Genomic DNA, 17,796 nt, shown 5'->3' on the forward strand with positions numbered 1-17,796 from the left:
AAAACTTATTTACTTTACCTAAAACAATAGTTTAGTTATATATTATAGATTTATAGAAAGAGACCTTCTAAAAACGTTCAAATGTATGACTGGCACGCGAAACCTTAAATCAGAGTGAATAAATGAAGACTCGGCACAGCACTTCTGAAAGGTTGCCAACCCGTTTTAATGTGACAACACACCCAGGCTAGGCACAGAAAGAGCCGAGAGCTAGAAAAACAGCGGTGTTCGCTTAGCCAGCGAGCAAGTTAAACAGGAGAGCGACTTTATAAAACATGGGATTGGAAGGGAGGACTCCTAGCTACTGGTTCTGGCAGGGGAGTGGTGTCTAGTGGTTAGAGCAGGAAGCCTGGCAGTCAGGACTCCTGGGTTCTGTCCCTGGCTCTGGGAAAGCATGTAGTCTCATGGTTCGAGCAGAGAGGGTGGAAGTCAAGATTTCTGGGTTGCATTCCTAGCTGTTCTGCTGACCGGCTGGGTTGAGAAGTCCCCAGCCAGGTCCAGGGGAAGTTATGTGGTTGGATTCCCAGCCAGCTTTGAACATTTCAACCCAGATCACTCACTGTTTCAGGTTCCCGAACAGGTACCTGTTCCCACTTCCTCCGAGGCCCCCCCTTAGTATCAGAAAAGCAGCCCAGGATTCTCGGAGGAGAGACATCTGAGACGTCCAACGTCGGGGGATAAAAGCCCTGAATCATGTGGTCCCAGGTCAGATGTTTATGAACTTAGCCGGCGGAGGGAGGGAAGTATCTTAATGCTCCTGCTCGGAACAACCCTGCCTTTGGCTACCCCAGTGTAGCCCCCTTTGCTGATGTGGGGTGGCCGAGGGCCGACTCCCCTTCACCGCCTGGGGATGGTTGGCCCTGTGCCCCAGAGGTGGCACTGGCCATCTCCTACCCCCAGCCAATGGAGTACAGAGCCCTTCGCTGGAGGACAGAGCGGGGCTTCTGTCCCCCTGGCTGGAGTGGGGACTGGGGGTTCCTTTTGCCCGCACACTGTGTCTTATGGGGCCTTGCTCTTTGGTCATCAGGATAAGGAGTTGGCTATTGGCCCCATGATCTGGGCAACTTGTCAGGCCACTTTGATTTCAGAGCCTCCCTAGGGGTTTGGTGCCTAATGTCAGTCACCTAGATTTGAACACGACGGACCTCGTTTATCATAGACATGTGGGGCTGGAAGGGACCTCGGGAGGTTCTCGCATCCAGCCCCCCATGCTGAGACAGGACCAAGTAACCCTAGACCAGGCCTGACAAGAGTTTGTCCCACCTGTTCTTAAAAACCTCCAACAATGGGGATTCCACCCCTCCCTGGGAAGCCTGTTCCAGAGCTTAACCACCCGGAGAGAGTTTTTCCTAACATCTAACCTAAATCTCCTTTGCTGCACATGAAGCCCATCACTTCTTGCCCTGCCTTCAGTGGACATGGAGAACAATTGATCACTGTCCTCTTTATAACAGCCCTTAGCATACTTGAAGACTGTCAGGTCCCCCTCCGTCTTCTTTTCTCAAGACTAGATGAGTCCAAGGTTTTTTAAACTTTTCCGCAGAGGTCAGGTTTTCCAAACCTTATATCATTTTTGTTGCTCTCCTCTGGACTGTCTCCAGTTTGTCCACCTCCTTCTTAAATGATTTAGTTGGGGATTGGTCCTGCTTTGAGCAGGGGGTGGGACTAGATACCTCCTGAGGTCCCTTCCCACCCTGAGATTCTATGATTCTAAAGTGCGTCACCCAGAATTGGACACAGGACTCCAGCTGAGGCCTCGCCACTGCCGAGCTGAGTAATTACCTCCCATGTCGTACATACAACATGCCTGTTACCGCGCCACAGGATGATATTAACTGTTTTCACAACGGCATCACATTGTTGGCTCGTATTCAAGTTGTGACCCACTATAACCCCCAGATCCTTTTCAGCAGAGCTACTGCCTAGCCAGTTATTCCCCAGTTTGTATTTGGGCATTAGATTTCTCCTTCCTACATTGCACTTGTCTGTATTGAATTTCAACTTGTTGATTTTGGACCAATTCTCCAGTTTATCAAGATCACTTTGAATTCTAATCCTGTCCTTCAAAGTGCTAGCTTGGTGTCAGCCACAGATTGTATAGGCGTACTCTCCACTCCATTATCCAAATCATTAATGAAACCATAAAGTGCTTTGGTGCCCAGAAAGATGCTCTGCGTTTCTTGCAGAGGGTTGCAAGCCCGCCTGGGTGAAAAACTTTTTAAAATAGGTAGTTGAATGCTGGGGAATCCCGTTAGGATCCATGCTGCTAACCTGGTGACAGCCACTGGGCTCACCACTGGCCAGGATGTGTCCCCCTGCCACACCCCATCCACAGAGGATTTCAGTCAGCCACGGCTCGACACGCTGGCTCTTTAGTTCAAGCTGCAGCAACCTAAACTTCCATCCCTGGGGGTTGCCGGTTTGATTTCTGGAGCTGGATAAAATGGCTGCCATCACACACACGGCATGTGCAGTCCTCACCAAGGCGTTGTGTTATGTGTGCTAGCTGTGTAACCCCCTGGTCAGTGCATGTTGTGTCTCCCTCTCTGTGCCCAAGCCTATCACAGACCTTGCTAGTAAATCCTCTTAGCTCTGGAGGTGTCGGGTTCGGATGTCAGCCAAGGGGGCGGCCATGACAGCTGCACACTGGGAGAGGTGGTTTCTCTGCGCCCGGGAAGGACTTAAACCAGGGGCGAGCAAACTTTTTGGCCTGAGGGCAGCATCGGGTTTCGTAAATTGTATGGAGGGCTGATTAGGGGAGTGGGTCATGGCCCGGCCCCCACCTCCTATCTGCCCCCCCGGGACCCCTGCCCCATCCACACACCCCCGCTCCCTGTCTCCTAACTGCCCCTGGAACCCTGGCGCCCCATCCAACCCCTCCTCTCATTCCTGACAGCCCCCCCGGAACCCCTGCCCCATCCAGCCACCCCTTCTCCCTGCCCCTGATTGCCCCCTGCCACCCCATCCAACCCTCCCATTCTCTGACGGCCCCTGCCATCCCATCCAACCCTCCCATTCTCTGACGGCCCCTGCCATCCCATCCAACCCGCCGCTCCTTCCTAACTGCCCCCTGCGACCCCTGCCCCCATTCAACCCCCTGTTTCTCCCTCAACAACCATCCACACCCCTGCCCACCACCCCGAACTCCCCTGCCCTCTATCCAAACCCCCCACCCCCGCTCCCTGCCTCCTTACCGTGCTGCCTGGAGCACCGGTGGCTGGTGGCGCTACAGCTGCACCGCCCGGCTGGAGCCAGCCACGCCGTCGCCGCTGCCACCGCTACTGCGCAGCACAGACACCGGGTCAGGCCGGGCTCTGCAGCCGCACTGCCCCAGGAGCTCACAACCCTGCCGCCCAGAGCATTGTGCCAGTGGCGGAGCGAGCTGAGGCTGCTGGGGAGGGGACAGGGGTAGTCTCCCAGGCCAGGAGCTTGGGGCCGGGCAGGACGGTCCCGTGGGCCATAGTTTTCCCACCCCTGGCTTTAACAATCAAAGGGCGAGAGAGAACGCCAGCTGCCTAAGATCACACCGTAAGCAGGGCAGGACCAGAACCGAGGTCTCCTGCCTCCCAGGCCCTATTACCGCTCGCTGCGGAATCTGATCTTCCTGCCGACTCCCCGTTCAAAGCACAATGGGGAGATGCTCACCCCACATCCTGGCAGGAAGGTGCGTCATTCTTAGCAGCGTGGGGATATTTACTCATGCCCGACTCCTCAAAAGTATCTAGGCGGGCGCCAGCCTCGCTCCTATTGAAATCAAATACCTTTGAAGGGCTGAGCTTTGACCAGTGGTGGGGGGACTTCTTCCAGGCTCCGAAGTTTGCCAGGTCACCCATGACTGGCAAAAAGACACATTGTCCTCCCCCTTCCCCACACACACACACAGGTGCCGTTTCTGTGTCTTCTGCAGAGCGGGAAGCGAACTGGCCGGGGAGAAATAATGAGGCTAATTTGAGTCATTTGGGAAGATGAGGTTTTCAAGGTGCCCAGCGTCTTCCACCTTGTACATGTTGTCTCTAATCAGCCGCAATCTTGGATGGCCATTGATGGAGCTCGGTTGCTGTGGCAACGGATGAATAGCCCGGGGACTGTAACAGGCCAAAAAAAAGTGCCAGCCTTCCATCAAAACAACAACAACAAACACAAATATCGGTTGGGCCGGAAATTAAGCAGTTTGCAACCAAAGAATAGCATCTGAAAGGGTTCCCGGGTCCCGCGCCTGCCTCTGCGTTGTGGGGCTCATCAACAACTGGGCCGGCGCCCGCAGGGGTCCTTTATGTGAGCCCGCAGGAAAGGAGGCTGTTATTGCGAGGGGGATCTTTCCCGCTGAGTCTCTTGGCGTTTCAAGGAGAGGATTTTTAGCCCCCTTCTCGACTCTATTTTTCTTAGAGATGTGTGTCACAGAGGCAGGTATGACAGGAAGGCTCTGGGTTAATGTGTTAGCCATTGAAGACGGGAAGTTCAAGTCCTGGAGTAGGCCACCAGAGTAAATGGAGGCAGTGTTGTCCAGTGGTTAGAGGAGAGGAGCTGGGAGTTGGGACTCCTGGGTTCCGGGCTGATCCCTGGGGGGGGGCAGTATTGTCCAGTGGTTAGAGTGGGAGTTGGGACTCCCACATTCTCCTCCTAGGCTTTGTCTCCACAGAAGTTTTTTCCAGTGTAACCTAAGGCGTGAATTTAAACGGATATACTTTTACTGCTGTATCGCCCCCATATGGTCATTCTTAGTCTGGAACAAGAGTGGGCTTTTTCGGTTTATCTTACGTTGCTTGGAAATCGTTTTAAATTAAACTCAGATCAGAATAAGAGTGTCTATATGGGCGTGGGGGGTTGGGGTGGGACGTTACTGGTATAACTCACCAATCTAACAATACCTGTATCACTTCCATAACCGGTAACACTTTCCCATGTGGACAAGGCCCTCGCTCTGGGAGGCGGTGTTATCTGGTGGTTACAGCTGGGGGAATCATGACTCCTAGCTGCTTTTCCTGGCTCTGGCTCTGACTTGCCACGTCACCACAGGTGGGACACTTTGCCTTCTTGTGCCTCAGTTCCCCGCCTCTGTAAAAAGGGGGCTTGAATGCCCACCGCTGTGAAGATCTATGGGTGCTGGTGGACTGTATGTGTAGGGTGGAATGTGAAAGTGTTGTGGTCTCTTGACAGTAGTGAGACGGTGGGATGGGACAGTCTGATCTCCACATGGAGGGGAAGAGGTGAGAAGCTGGTGGAAGTGGCTGGGAGAGGGATGTTGCGTTGATGAAGGTCTGTGACCAGCTAGTTCACTCAGCTAGCCACGAGCTTCACCAGTGGCCGTCTACACTCCCTGAAGCAGAGCTCTTTGTTCTGCCAGGCGGGTGTGCAGAGTTCCTCTGCTCCCTGAACCACAGATCTGTGGCTCTGTGAGCTCCCAGGCTCCACCAGGCTCTTGGTGGAGCTTCCAAGCTCCCAGCTCCACCTGTCCTTCACCACATACCACCACGCCGGCCCAGTGCTTCAGCGAGATCAGCTGCTGGGGGAAGGACGGCGAGCTGAAGCTGAACCCGAGCGGGATTGTGCTCACCGCACACTAGCCCAGAAAGGGTGAATGTGGGTTAAGTAACCTGATGGGCCACACCTGAGGGAGAGGTGGGCTCGCCAGGCCAGCACTGAGTGAGGATGGAGCTCAGCTGGGCAGGGGCAGGCGCGGGTGATATAAGCCAGACAGTGAGGGCAGAAGGAGATGGTAGGGCAGAACCCTGCAGCCGCTCTCTGGGCTTAGAGAGGGAAAGGGGGTACGCCAGGGGGAGAGCAGAAGCCCTGGGATCCGGGCCCCGAAGGAAGGGTTTGCCCGGAAGGCTGGTGGAGGAGAAGCCTGATAGAGGTGGAGGAGAAGGAGAAGGCCCAGGGAAAGAGCAGCAAGATTTGGGACGGTGCAGACCTTGGCCGCTGGTTCGAGGGTGCCTGGGCTGGAACCCGGAGTAGCAGGCGAGCCCCGGTTCCCCAACCAGTCACTGGAGACATGGCATAGCTTTGAGTTGGAGGGCTGCCAGGAACGATACCTGGTCATCCGGGCCAGTGAGACTCTGATGCCCTGGAAGGGGAAAATGCTAGTGACCTGGCTGGAGGGAGCATCCTGATTCCCAAAGAGGAAGCACCGCAACTCCTGGAGCGCGAGAGGGGTCGCAACATGAACGAGAGACAGAAGGGGGTGTCAGACTGGGCGGAGCTACTCCCCAGATGCAGCCCCAGCGGCGAGTCGAGAACGGCGTTACATTGAGCAGGACTGGGGATGCTGGTGGGCACTTGGAGGAGCTGCACCTCCAGGGCTGTCTCTTCTGGCCGAAGGTTCATGCCCCCAGTTGGTCAACTCAGTCCGTAGTTTTGAAGGAGTCCTCGCTGATGCTAAGCTCTGCCATAGCAGCATCCATAAGTAACCTTCTCTCACCTCCAGTTGGCCAGGAGACTCCATCCATCCCATCCTGACGACAGCGGTACAACATATCCAGGCATGGACCCTTTGGGCCTTAGGGAACTCCAGCTAGTACAGAACTCTGCAGCATGTCCCCTCAGCAACACACGCTCCCGTGAGCTCATCACTCCCATCTTCTGCTCTCTGCACTGGCTGCCCATAGCCTAGCAAGTCCAGTTAAAGGTCTTGGTCCTTCTCTTCCAGGCATTCAGTGACCGGGACCCAGGGAATCTGAAAGAGCCTAAAGCTGCAGGATGGGACGATGGTCGGCTGGCCGCTGTGTTTCTCTGGCCCGGTGACACTCTCATCCATCCAGATAAAGCTCCTCTGTGCAGGGGACAGAGCTTTCTTGGAGGCCGGTCCCAGACCGGGGAATGAACCGTTCCAAACGTCCCCACCTCCCCGCTGCCAATGCCAGAGGCACAGCTCTGACCGGCCTTCTCTAACGCACCCAGCACCATGGACACTTCGATGAAAAAACCCCAAACCCTGCCACAACAAACCCGCCCCGCCCCCACACACACACTGTTCTCCCCCCGGCAGTGAAGAGAGGGCGAACCACGGGAGAGGGATGCTGGACATGCTGCTTAACGCACGACTGCAGGGCGTGCGGAGATTGTGGTGAGGAGGGCAGGCTGAGAGCCTAGAATAGCGGGAGTGGTCCGTGCTGCTGGTGGGGAGTGGGGAGTGGCAGCGCCAGCCAGGGAGCCAGGTAACCTGGGGTCTGTTCCTGGGTCCACCACTGAGGTGCTGGGTGGCCCTGGGAAAAAACACTCCCTGCCTCTGTTTCCCCTCCCCGCCACACACACACCCTTTGCCTGCCTGCTCTGGTTAGTCTGTACGCTCTCTGGAGTGGCTCCTTGGGGTCTCTCGCTCTGTGTCCTAGCACCATGGGGACCTGATCTCTGTAGGGACCTCGGTGCTGTGGCCAGACACCTAATAATTGCATTGGCCCCTCGCTCCCAGGCTGGCAGCGCGCTCAGACCTAGGCTGGGGGAGGTGGGTTGCCTCCTTTAGTTCAGCTGCAAACCTTGTGGTTGAGTGATGCCCTGGGCAGTGGGTAAACATTGCTAGCTGGCTTTGATAGATGGGGAATCTGAGGGACAGAGTGGGACAGGACTTTCCCAAGGCAACAGAATAAGCCCCAATCTCCAGACTCCAAGGACCCGTTATAAACCCATCCTATTATGTAATGATCAAACTAAATAATTGTTCAGATTCTACTACCCCCAGGGAGGCCTGAGTTACAGATAACCCAGCAGAGCTGGTGGCTAACGATGTCTGAATCAAATGGTGGATAAGCTGTTGGTGATGGCATGACAGAACAAGAAGCAATGGCCTCAAGTTGCAATGTGGGAGGTCTAGGTTGGATATTAGGAAACACTATTTCACTAGGAGGGTGGTGAAGCACTGGAATGGGTTCCCTAGGGAGGTGGTGGAATCTCCTTCCTTAGAGGTTTTTAAGATCAGGCTTGACAAAGCCCTGGCTGGGATGATTTAGCTGGGGATTGGTCCTGCTTTGAGCAGGGGGTTGGACTAGATACCTCCTGAGGTCCCTTCCAACCCTGAGATTCTATGATTCTATGACAGCTGCTGCCTTCTTTCCCTCCCAGCAGGCGTCACCCCACCACATGCATAGAGGCTCTTCAGTATTATGGAGACAGAGAGACAGACAGATAGATGTGTATGGGATGGGGTAGGTAGGTAGGTAGATAGATAGAGGGGGTGGATTGGGGATAGATAGAGGGGGTGGATTGGGGATAGATAGATAGAGGGGTGTATGGGGATGGATAGATAGATAGATGATGTATAGGTGGCTGAATGGGGATGGATGGGTGTATATGGGGATGATAGATAGGTAGACATCTCTAGCAATAGGTGTCTTAGAAATGGATCACACAGCCTATTGAATTGTTTATTAATTAGATGAATATTCTGTGTTCATTTTTTAAAAACCCAAGTGCCCTATGACAGCTGGATGCGACCCATGGCCAGGGCAGCATCAGGAAATGGGCTTCAAGTCTGAGCCCAGAAGCCATCAGACAAAGCCCCCAGCAGCGTGGGGTTGATTGCCCCGGAGGGGACAGCAAAAAGGCAAGTGAGATGACCGGGGTTTCAGAAACAGGCCAGCTGGAATCCAGGCAGCAGCCAGCAAGGTGAGCCCTGCCTCAGTTGAAACCTGGGACCAAGAACACACCTACCCTGCTTGGCTGGCCTGGCTGGGATTACAAACAGCTTTTTAAACGGGGCCTGCTCCCATCCATGGGGGGAGTCAGTGGTCTGGCCAGTGGACTGGGAGCCAGGACTCCTGGGTTTGCTTCAGCGAATCACTCCCCCACTCTGTGCCTCATTTTCCACATCTGTAAACCAGGGATAATGATGCCCACTGCCCAGGCACGTCTGTAAGGCTCTTTACAAAGGAGGCCTGCTGCACCTCACTGCCCACTGGTAGCACTGCAGTTCACTGCCAACTTGCAGATGCTGCAGGCAAAAGGGAAGCTCCCAGCTGGGGACACCCCCCACCCCTTCCCAGCATAAAGGGAGGACCAACTGAAGGCAGAACATTCGTGATGGGTAAATTCTTTCTGAAACTGCCTTCCCGTGCTGCTCCCAGGGGTGCACCAGGAGCACCCAGCACGGGCACTAACCTAGCTATCAGCCCCCCTGGGCCTCCCTCTAAGCGTCACTTACCTTGGGTCCCAAGTACCATCCTGCATCTCTCCACGCTAACTAGCCCCGCGGCAACGCTGTAATTATACAATCAGCCAGACAGCTCCATGCCCCCATCCTGTACCCAGCCACCAGCTGAGCCTGGAGCCCAGGGCTGTTGGCAGCCTGGAGAGGGAGGAGTGAGCTAGTGATGAGGGAGGCTCACACACATCCATGGTTTTCCCATCTACCATACACAGTGGGGGCAAAGATACCTAGACTGCCCGGGACTTCACGGCTGTCACTCAGCTGCCCATCCGCAGCGGAAGGACGCGTCTCACTTGTGCTGAAGGAAAACACTTGTGGAACCTCGGCGACATGAGGCAAACGTTGCCTGTCTCGGAAGGAGTGGAGAGGAATAACGCAATATCCTAGCTTTGAGCCATGCTGCCCCCTGGTGGCCAGACAGCAGAGAGATAAGGGACCTAGTACTGCTAGCCACCCGGCGCATCCTCCCGCAGCTCAGGTGGCAGAAGCCCAAGGCTGTCTCATCCTCGCTGTAGGTGTCAATTGTCTGGAGCGCAGGGACGGGGCAGTATGGGACCTCTGACACAGTGGAGCAATTCTGAATCCCCCCACTTGCGGGAAATAATACAGAAGCCTGCTTCAGCCTGAGAAGTGCCCCCCCGGAGAGGGAGGCCCATGTGTCTGAATGAACCTTGAGAAGAAGAGAAATGCCTCAAACTCCCCGAGGCCTCGGCACGTCTTTAACCCTTTGCTCAAGCACAGCCGTGCTGCCTTGGCTCAAGCAATGGGCCATCACTGCGCTCTGCTGGATGTCCCTGATTGCGTCTATTGCATTGGGGTGGGGGGAACGAGGCACTGGGGGAGATAGAAGCTGCAGAAAAAAACAAGCTAATTAGCCCCAGCTGAGCTGCAACTGGAAGCGGTATGTGCAAGGGGAGAGGTGAAATAAACCCGTCACTGCTGGCCTAGAACATCCAGGCACCATATCGGAAAATTCCGTCCTCTCCCTTTAATTGCGCTGCTTTGATAACTGGGATAATTGGCGAAGGATCAATATTGTTTTGCTTTCGCTTCCCCTGCCCCCGTCTCGCTCGTCTAGGCCGCCTCGCTCCCTTAAGTAGAATGACATTTAGCTGTGCTGTGATAGTCATTAGATAACCCGACGCAGGGACCGGGGGTGGGGGGGGGATGCTCACAGAGGTGGATTGCCAATGGCTGGAGAAAGCAGTGGCTTAGCTGTCTCTTCTTGGCTGGTGTTTTGCGCTCGGGGGCAGTAAGTGAAGACGGGGGCTCTGGAAATATTTCTCTGTCCCACTGCACCCTGTTCACAGCCACACCCTGCCCCAGGTGCAAGGTGGAGCGAAGAAAGGAGTAAATAAAGGTGTGCCCCCTGGGAACGCCCGCCGGCTTCAGGTCCAAAAATGATACCACTCAAAGCACCGTGGGGACAGGGCCGGCTCCTGCTTTTTTGCTGCCCCAAGCGGCGAAGAAATAAATTAATGAATAAATAAAGCCGTGATCGGCGGCACTTCGGCGGCAGCTCTACCGCGCCGCTTCATTCTTCGGCGGCAATTCGGCGGCCGGTCCTTCCCTCCGAGAGGGACTGAGGGACCCGCCGCCAAAGACCCGGACAAGCCGCCCCTTTCCATTGGCCGCCCCAAGCACCTGATTCCTGCGCTGGTGCCTGGAGCCGCCCCTGCCGGGGGAGACACGTACTAACCGCCCAGCCCCTGGGCATCCCGTGCTGATTTGCATGAATGGCCCACAATCCTCTGCACTGCCCGAGTTCGACACTCTCCCCCTGTTGGAAATGTCTATCTCCTCCTTTCAGCCTGAGGCCCCTTTGGGCATGGGCGTGGCTGTGTCTATGGCAGCCTCTGGGAATCCTGTGCCTATAGCGGGTCAGTTGTCTGAGATGGGAGCTCCCAAGGAGATGAGCCTTCTCACAGTAGATGGAGCTTCCCCAAGGGAAGTCCTGCTAATTAATTCTATTATTTGTACTGCAGCCCCCAATCAACCCCACTGGGCTGGGTGCTACACATACATATACCTAGAGACAGTCCCTGCCCCCAAAGATTTTACAGTGTAAATATACAAAGGGTGTGAGGGGAAACTGAGGCATGGGGGCGTGACCTGCAAAAGGCTACACAACAGGTCAGAATCAGGACCCGGCTCTCTTAACTCGTACTCCAGTGCTCTAGGTACTACAGCACTGCAGCTTTGATCCCCGAGTGTTCCAAAATCCTGAGTCAGGCCCCCAAAATCCTGAGCTTGCTTTTAAACATCGTGATTTTTTTTTAAATAGTGAATGTGGGGTTCTTGTTAATTTGCCTACTGGTTTCTGAGCCAGTTTCAAAATTTTCTCTGCCAACCGGGGGGACCTAGAAATGTAAAAAAAAAATTTTAAACAAAAGCGGAGAGTCTCACCCAATCACCTGACTCCAGCAGGTGGGGCTTGAAGAAAAACGTCAAATAACGGGCAAGTTTCCAAGACTGCCAGGGCCTTGTGGGACCATTCTGTTTCTGCCACCTGGGCCCTGGCTTGCTGGAGTGGACTTTTCTGCAGGTTGGGATTCTAAATGCAGAGGACTGTTTGCTGGAGGGCTGGGGACATGGGTTTCTCTCCTGTCAAGAGGTTTGGGCTCATTGGGCATTTAGGACAGAGTGTCCTGGAGGGAATCTCAGCTTCTAGCAAAATCCTTTAAGAGTATTATCAGCACCCCAGTGGACTGAGCTGGATTCAGCGTCTGATCAGACACAACCACTACGCTGTCTATCCCTTCTGTCACTGCACAAAGTGTCTACACTGCAGCCTAGAGCTTTGAGCACCCTCCCTTAGGCTACAGTGTCTGGTGGGTGGGGTGAGGGTCCTTCTCTCTCTTGCTACACTTCTTAGGACGGGGAAGGTGGGAACCTTGTGCCTGTTACTTCTCCACAGCTCCTATTTCATTCTCCCATTCCCAGCCCCTCCAATAGCCTCTCTCGCGTCCTTACAGCTCCCTGCCTCTGGAAATCTCTCCTCACTTGCTCCTTGTAACGAATCTGAGGCCACCTAGGATTTCATGGTTGTCACTGTCAGGACCACCCAGAACGTCACAGCACTGAGCATGCACAGATTGGAAGGCCAGGAGTGACGATCTAGTGTGATGTCCAGCATAGCACAGACCCCAGGACTTCCCCGAATTAACTCCCTTTTGAACCAGAGCATAGGGTAGAAGTCTGATCCTCCTTTCCAAGGACGTACTCCCCGCCAATAAGAGCTAAAGGGAAATATCTTGCCAGCAGTATGGGGCCTATGACAAGTGACTGAGCAATTCCAATCCCTTCCTGTAGAGGGCTGGGAGGCACATACACATTAGCCAATACCGGGCCTTCCTTATCTTTCCTAGGGGCCAGGCTAGCTAGAGGTGCATTCTCCAGGGACCTGTAAAGGCTTGTTGTCCATAGTGGGACAAGCGTGTGTTCACTCTGGTGGTTAAGGCACCGGGCTGGGTGCAAGAGATCTTGCTTCAGTGCCACAGACTCCCTGTGTGACTTTGGCAAGTCACTTAATCTCTCTGGGCCTGATCCAGGGGCCCTGGGAAATCAATGGAAAAACATCCCCTAAATTCAGTGGGCAGGGGGATCTGTTTATCGGTTCCTGTCTGGAGAATCAGGGCAATAATCCTCCCTTTGCTGGTCTGTGTTTGGAGCAAGGACTGGGCATAGCTACCAGAGCTGGGGGAAAGAACAAGGGAACGGATTTTATTGTGCCTTTCACAGCCTGTGGCTCCGGCTGAAATTCACCCTCATGGAGCATGAGCCAGCGTCTGCACCGTAAGAACGGCCACACTGGGTCAGACCAAAGGTCCATCTAGCCCAGTGTCCTGTCTTCTGACAGTGGCCAATGCCAGGTGCCCCAGAGGGAATGAACAGAACAAGTAATCAAGTGATTCATCCCCTGTGGCCCATTCCCAGCTTCTGGCAAACAGAGGCTAGGGACACCATCCCTGCCCAGCCTGGCTAATAGCCATTGACAGACCTATCCTCCAGGAACTTATCTAGTTCTTTTTTGAACCCTGTTATAGTCTTGGACTTCACAACATCCTCTGGCAAAGAGTTCCACTGATTGACTGTGTGTTGTGTGAAGAAATACTTCCTTTTGTTTGTTTCAAACCTGCTGCCTATTAATTTCATTTGGTGACCACTAGTTCTTGTGTTATGAGGAGTAAATAACACTTCCTTATGTACTTTCTCCACACCAGTCATGATTTAATAGACTTCCATCATATCCCCGCCTTAAGTCATCTCTTTTCCAAGTTGAAAAGTCCCAGTTTTATTAATCTCTCCTCATAAGCAGCCGTTCCATACCCCTAATATTTTTTGTTGCCCTTTTCTGAACCTTTTCCAATTCCAATATATCTTTTTTGAGACGGGGTGACCAGATCTGCACGCAGTATTCAAGATGTGGGTGTACCTGGATTTATATAGAGGTGATATGATCTTTTCTGTCTGATTATCTATCCCTTTCTTAATGATTCCCAGCATTCTGTTCGCTTTTCTGATGGCCGCTGCACATGGAGCGGATGTTTTCAGAGAACTCTCCACAGTGACTCCAAGATCTCTTTCGTGAGTGGTAACAGCTAATTTAGACCCCATCATGTTATATGCATCGTTGGGATTATGTTTTCCAACGTGCATTACTTTGCATTTGTCAACAATGACAAACAGCAAAGGGACAACCCCAAGAGATGCCACCAACTCCCAACGTCTGGCACCGCCCTCCTCAAAGCAAGAACAACCCCCCACGCCATCCCCGCCTGGGCACTTCTGCAACCCAAAGCGGTGCAAACCCTTGAAAGCAAACCCAGCTACGGAGCCAGGCTGCCTACAGAGCTCTGCTCCGTGAACTTTCCCCAGAATCCGCTTTCGAGCACGGGGACATGCTCCAGTTTGCAGCGCCAGCATGATGCACCCAGAGTGGGCAGAGAGCTGGCTGCCTTCCCATAGCTGGGCGAGAAATTGAGAGGCCTGTGGTTTCCCTGGCGCACTGCTGCCACCTGCTGGCCAGAGGGGAGAGGAGGCAGCGTCTGGAGAAGTGGGTACCTAGTGCGCCCCCTTCTGCATTGCTATCACAAACATTTAGACCCAGAGCCAAAGTTGCAAAATGTTTGCGCCTGGGGGGGTTGGGTTGGGCTGGGCTCTATCTCCAGCTGCTCGGCTCCATGATTTAAGCTTTTAACCAGCCCAGCTGAGCTGAGCTCTAAAGAAACCCGACCTCTCAAGCCCTGGGGCAAGAAGACCAAGGATGAAACAGAGGAGGAGAAATAACTCACAAAGCCAGCTCCAGTGAGGATGTTTTCCCTTCCACAAGGAGCCCAGGCTGTGTTTAAAAACCAAGGCTGCTGAGAGCTCATTTACGTGAGGCCTTGCTAACCATAAATGGAGGCACTGTCGGTATCGGCTAGAGCCTCCCCCCATCCCCTGCAATCGGATCCATTTGGGGAGCCCAGGAGGTCTCCGGAGAGGCACAAGCAGTTTCAGTGGAAGAAAGGCTAAGGAGAGCAGAGCGCCAATTCTGATATTAGCCAAGCTGTCATCTGTAAGCAGAAATCATGGGACAGATACCTGGAAATACCTTCATTCACTGTAGCCCATCTGGTCTCCTGGCGAGTTATTCCAGAGCCCCAGATGAGTGGCCCAGAACCAGTGATTCTACTGCCGTCCTACAGACACACACACCTACGCTGTGATGCCTCCGAGACACGCTCAGCTGCCCGCCAGCCAGCAATTTCACCTACCTAGGAAAGAACATTTATCTTGACAGTCCAAATTTAAGTCCATCCATCCCCCTTCCCAAAACCAAGGCCTCGCAGCACAGAAATCAGCCCGTGCAGGTCCGCTTTGATCTGCAGCCTCAGTTGGTATTCCAGTGCTGGGCTCCCAGCGTAGCTTTGCCTCGGTCCTGCTTATCGACTTGAAGGTCAGAAGGGACCATCGTGATCATCTAGTCTGACCTCCTGCACATCGCAGGTCACAGAACCTCACCCACTCCTGAAATAGACCTCTGACCGAGTTACTGAAGTCCTCAAGTCATGGATTCACCATTTACACTATTTTAAACATGCAAGTGACCCTACAGTAGCATCCATTGGCTGAGCAGTGTATACAGAAAGAGAGACAGTCCTCTGCCCTGGATCCATATGATACAGATTTGGGTGGGAGAGTGAAGGGAGAAGTGAAGTGACTTGCCCATGGTCAAAGAGCAGCTCAGTAGCAGAGATGGGGCTAGAACCCAGGTCTCCTGAGTTTTGGTCCAGGGCTAGACTACACTGCCCCTCATACTGTGGCTAAACGGCCACTAGGGAGTAAGATGAGACCAAACTTTGTTTCACCCACCAACATCAGAAAGGGCCATCGACTCCTGGGAGCAGAAGCCTGTTCATAGCACCAAACACCCTCACTAACAGGCACCGGTACCCTCATGTTTACCCCTGCACGGTTCCACTGTACTGTATAACACAGGGCTTCTGGATAGGTGAAGCAGGGACTGAACCTGCATCCGCTAGCTCTGAGAGCAGGAGCCGCCACTCAGCTCCTGCTCACAGGACCAAGTGCATCAGCTCATAGGCTGTAGCACACTCAGACACTTCTCCCAGCCACTAGAAGGCACGAGTGCCACACTGCGTTAGCGTGGGGGTAGCATTACTTTGTATTTCATTGCCTCCGCGGTGTCAGTGCCGTGCTGTCAAAGATCATAACCCTCTTGGCGGCTGCGTGTCTCAGAGCAAATATAAGATCATTCTGCAGCCTCAACCCTAAAGTCTGAATGCTGGGTGCAAAGGGCAAAGCACCCCTGACCAACCGCACAAAGGATGGTGGAGTCACTTCAGGTAGTCACTTTCCAAGATCTATTCATCCGAGCGTTTATGACTGTCACGAATATCACAGCATTAGCTGGCTGTACACAGCGCTGAGAGACGGACTGGGTGTTCGGATTTTTGTTTCCCATTCACTGGCATAAAGCTACAAATGATACGTGTAACCTTAACTCTGCCCCTCCTGCATGCGAGTGCTCCTTATAATGCAGTCTCTCCTTCCATCATCACACATTCATTCTCAGCTAAAACACTCTAACAACATACATCTTCATTTACAACCTTAAATACAGTTGTTCTGGCTCGAAGCGGTGAGACTAAGAGTACATTAAAGTAATCGATATGAAAAGCTCAGTAAATCGTTCTTACACGGTGGACTGTGGCTTATGTATAACATGACAGAGCAAGAACGAAGATTTGCAGGTATATAACAAACCACCTGAGCTCTCAGATAAATTAGCGCAGTAATTAAATGCCTCATCCCCGAATGCATCCTCCCACCTCACAGGGTCCTACAGCCCAGGCTCCTGCCTGAGTCCAAACATCTAAACCACAATTAAACAGCCCCTTAGCCAGAGCCCCATGAGCCTGAGCCAGATGAAACGGGCTAGCTGTGCATTTTTAATTGCAGGTTACACATACCCTGTGTAAGCTTTGAGCCCTTGGCTCTCTCACCAGCAGAAGATAGTCCAATAAAAAATGGTCCCACCTTGTCTCTCATCCCCTACGGAAAGTGTGAAACAATTGGAGAGGGTTCGGAGAAGAGGCACAAGAATCATTTGCAGTCTGGAACACCTGCCTCACAGAGAGAGACTTCAAGCGCTTTAAATCTAGTTAGCTCATCAAAGAGACAACTAAAAAGTGCCTTGCTCATGGGCAGGGAGAAGATTTCTGACAGCGGAGGACACTGTCGTCCAGCAGGCAAATACTTAATGAGATCCAATGGCTGGACATTGAAACCTGACAAATTCAGGAAGGTGAAAATAACAGATTTACGCTGGGGTGAGTGAGAGCTGTGCCATGCAAACAGATTGTCAGCTCTTTGGAGCAGGGGCTCTTTATTCTGTGTTTGTACAGGGCCTAGCGCACTGGGTCCTGGCCCATGAGGAGGACTTCTAGGCGTTATTGCAGTACAAATACAATAATAATAATAATGCAGGAGGCCAGACTACAAGATCACATGGTCCCTTTGCCCTGAAAACCTATGAAGGTTGAAAATAAGTTATACAGTACATTCTTATTATTTATTTATCTGTATTACCATACCAGGCACGCGGCGTTGGCCACCTCGGAAGACAGGATACTGGGCTAGATGGACCTTTGGTCTGACCCAGTATGGCTGTTCTTATGTTTTTATGAAGTACCTAGGAAACCCAGTTGACTGAAGTATTAAAATGCATACCTCTGAGAGAAGAGAATCTAGCCTATAAAAAGTCTAGGCAATCACAATAACAAGTGAACGTAAGTATAAGGGAATGAAAAGAAATATTATCAGATGCTACACATGTGTATTGACGGCTGTAGGAGAAATGATCTGGTATCATCTTGTACTGAGAATCAATACATGATCATATCATTCAAGACTGTATCGTAATACATATGCACAAGGGGCAGGGCTTAGGTTACACAGGCAATTTTACCTTTGTCCGTTCCTGGCTTCTGGGAGCTTAAAGTTACTTCTTTAATATTCTCTTAGCATAGTTTTCTGAATGGAGTTTCCTAGGGTGTTCTTGTTTAAGAATATTGGGTCAGACCAAAGGTCCATCCAGTCCAGGATCCTGTCTTCCAACAGTGGCCAATGCCAGGTGCCCCAGAGGGAAT

General features: G+C 52.8%; 1 long non-coding RNA gene across 1 annotated transcript; it reads left to right on the top strand.

Annotated features, from left to right (window-relative positions):
- Positions 1-567: 567 nt before the first annotated feature.
- Positions 568-10,223, top strand: LOC120391858. The gene is made up of 3 exons (XR_005591507.1): positions 568-705; positions 8,404-8,598; positions 9,352-10,223. It is a non-coding gene; the product is annotated as an uncharacterized LOC120391858 (long non-coding RNA).
- The last annotated feature ends 7,573 nt before the right edge of the window (positions 10,224-17,796 follow it).

This window comes from Mauremys reevesii, linkage group 26, assembly GCF_016161935.1.
Source record: "Mauremys reevesii isolate NIE-2019 linkage group 26, ASM1616193v1, whole genome shotgun sequence".
Taxonomy (NCBI): Eukaryota; Metazoa; Chordata; order Testudines; family Geoemydidae; genus Mauremys; species Mauremys reevesii.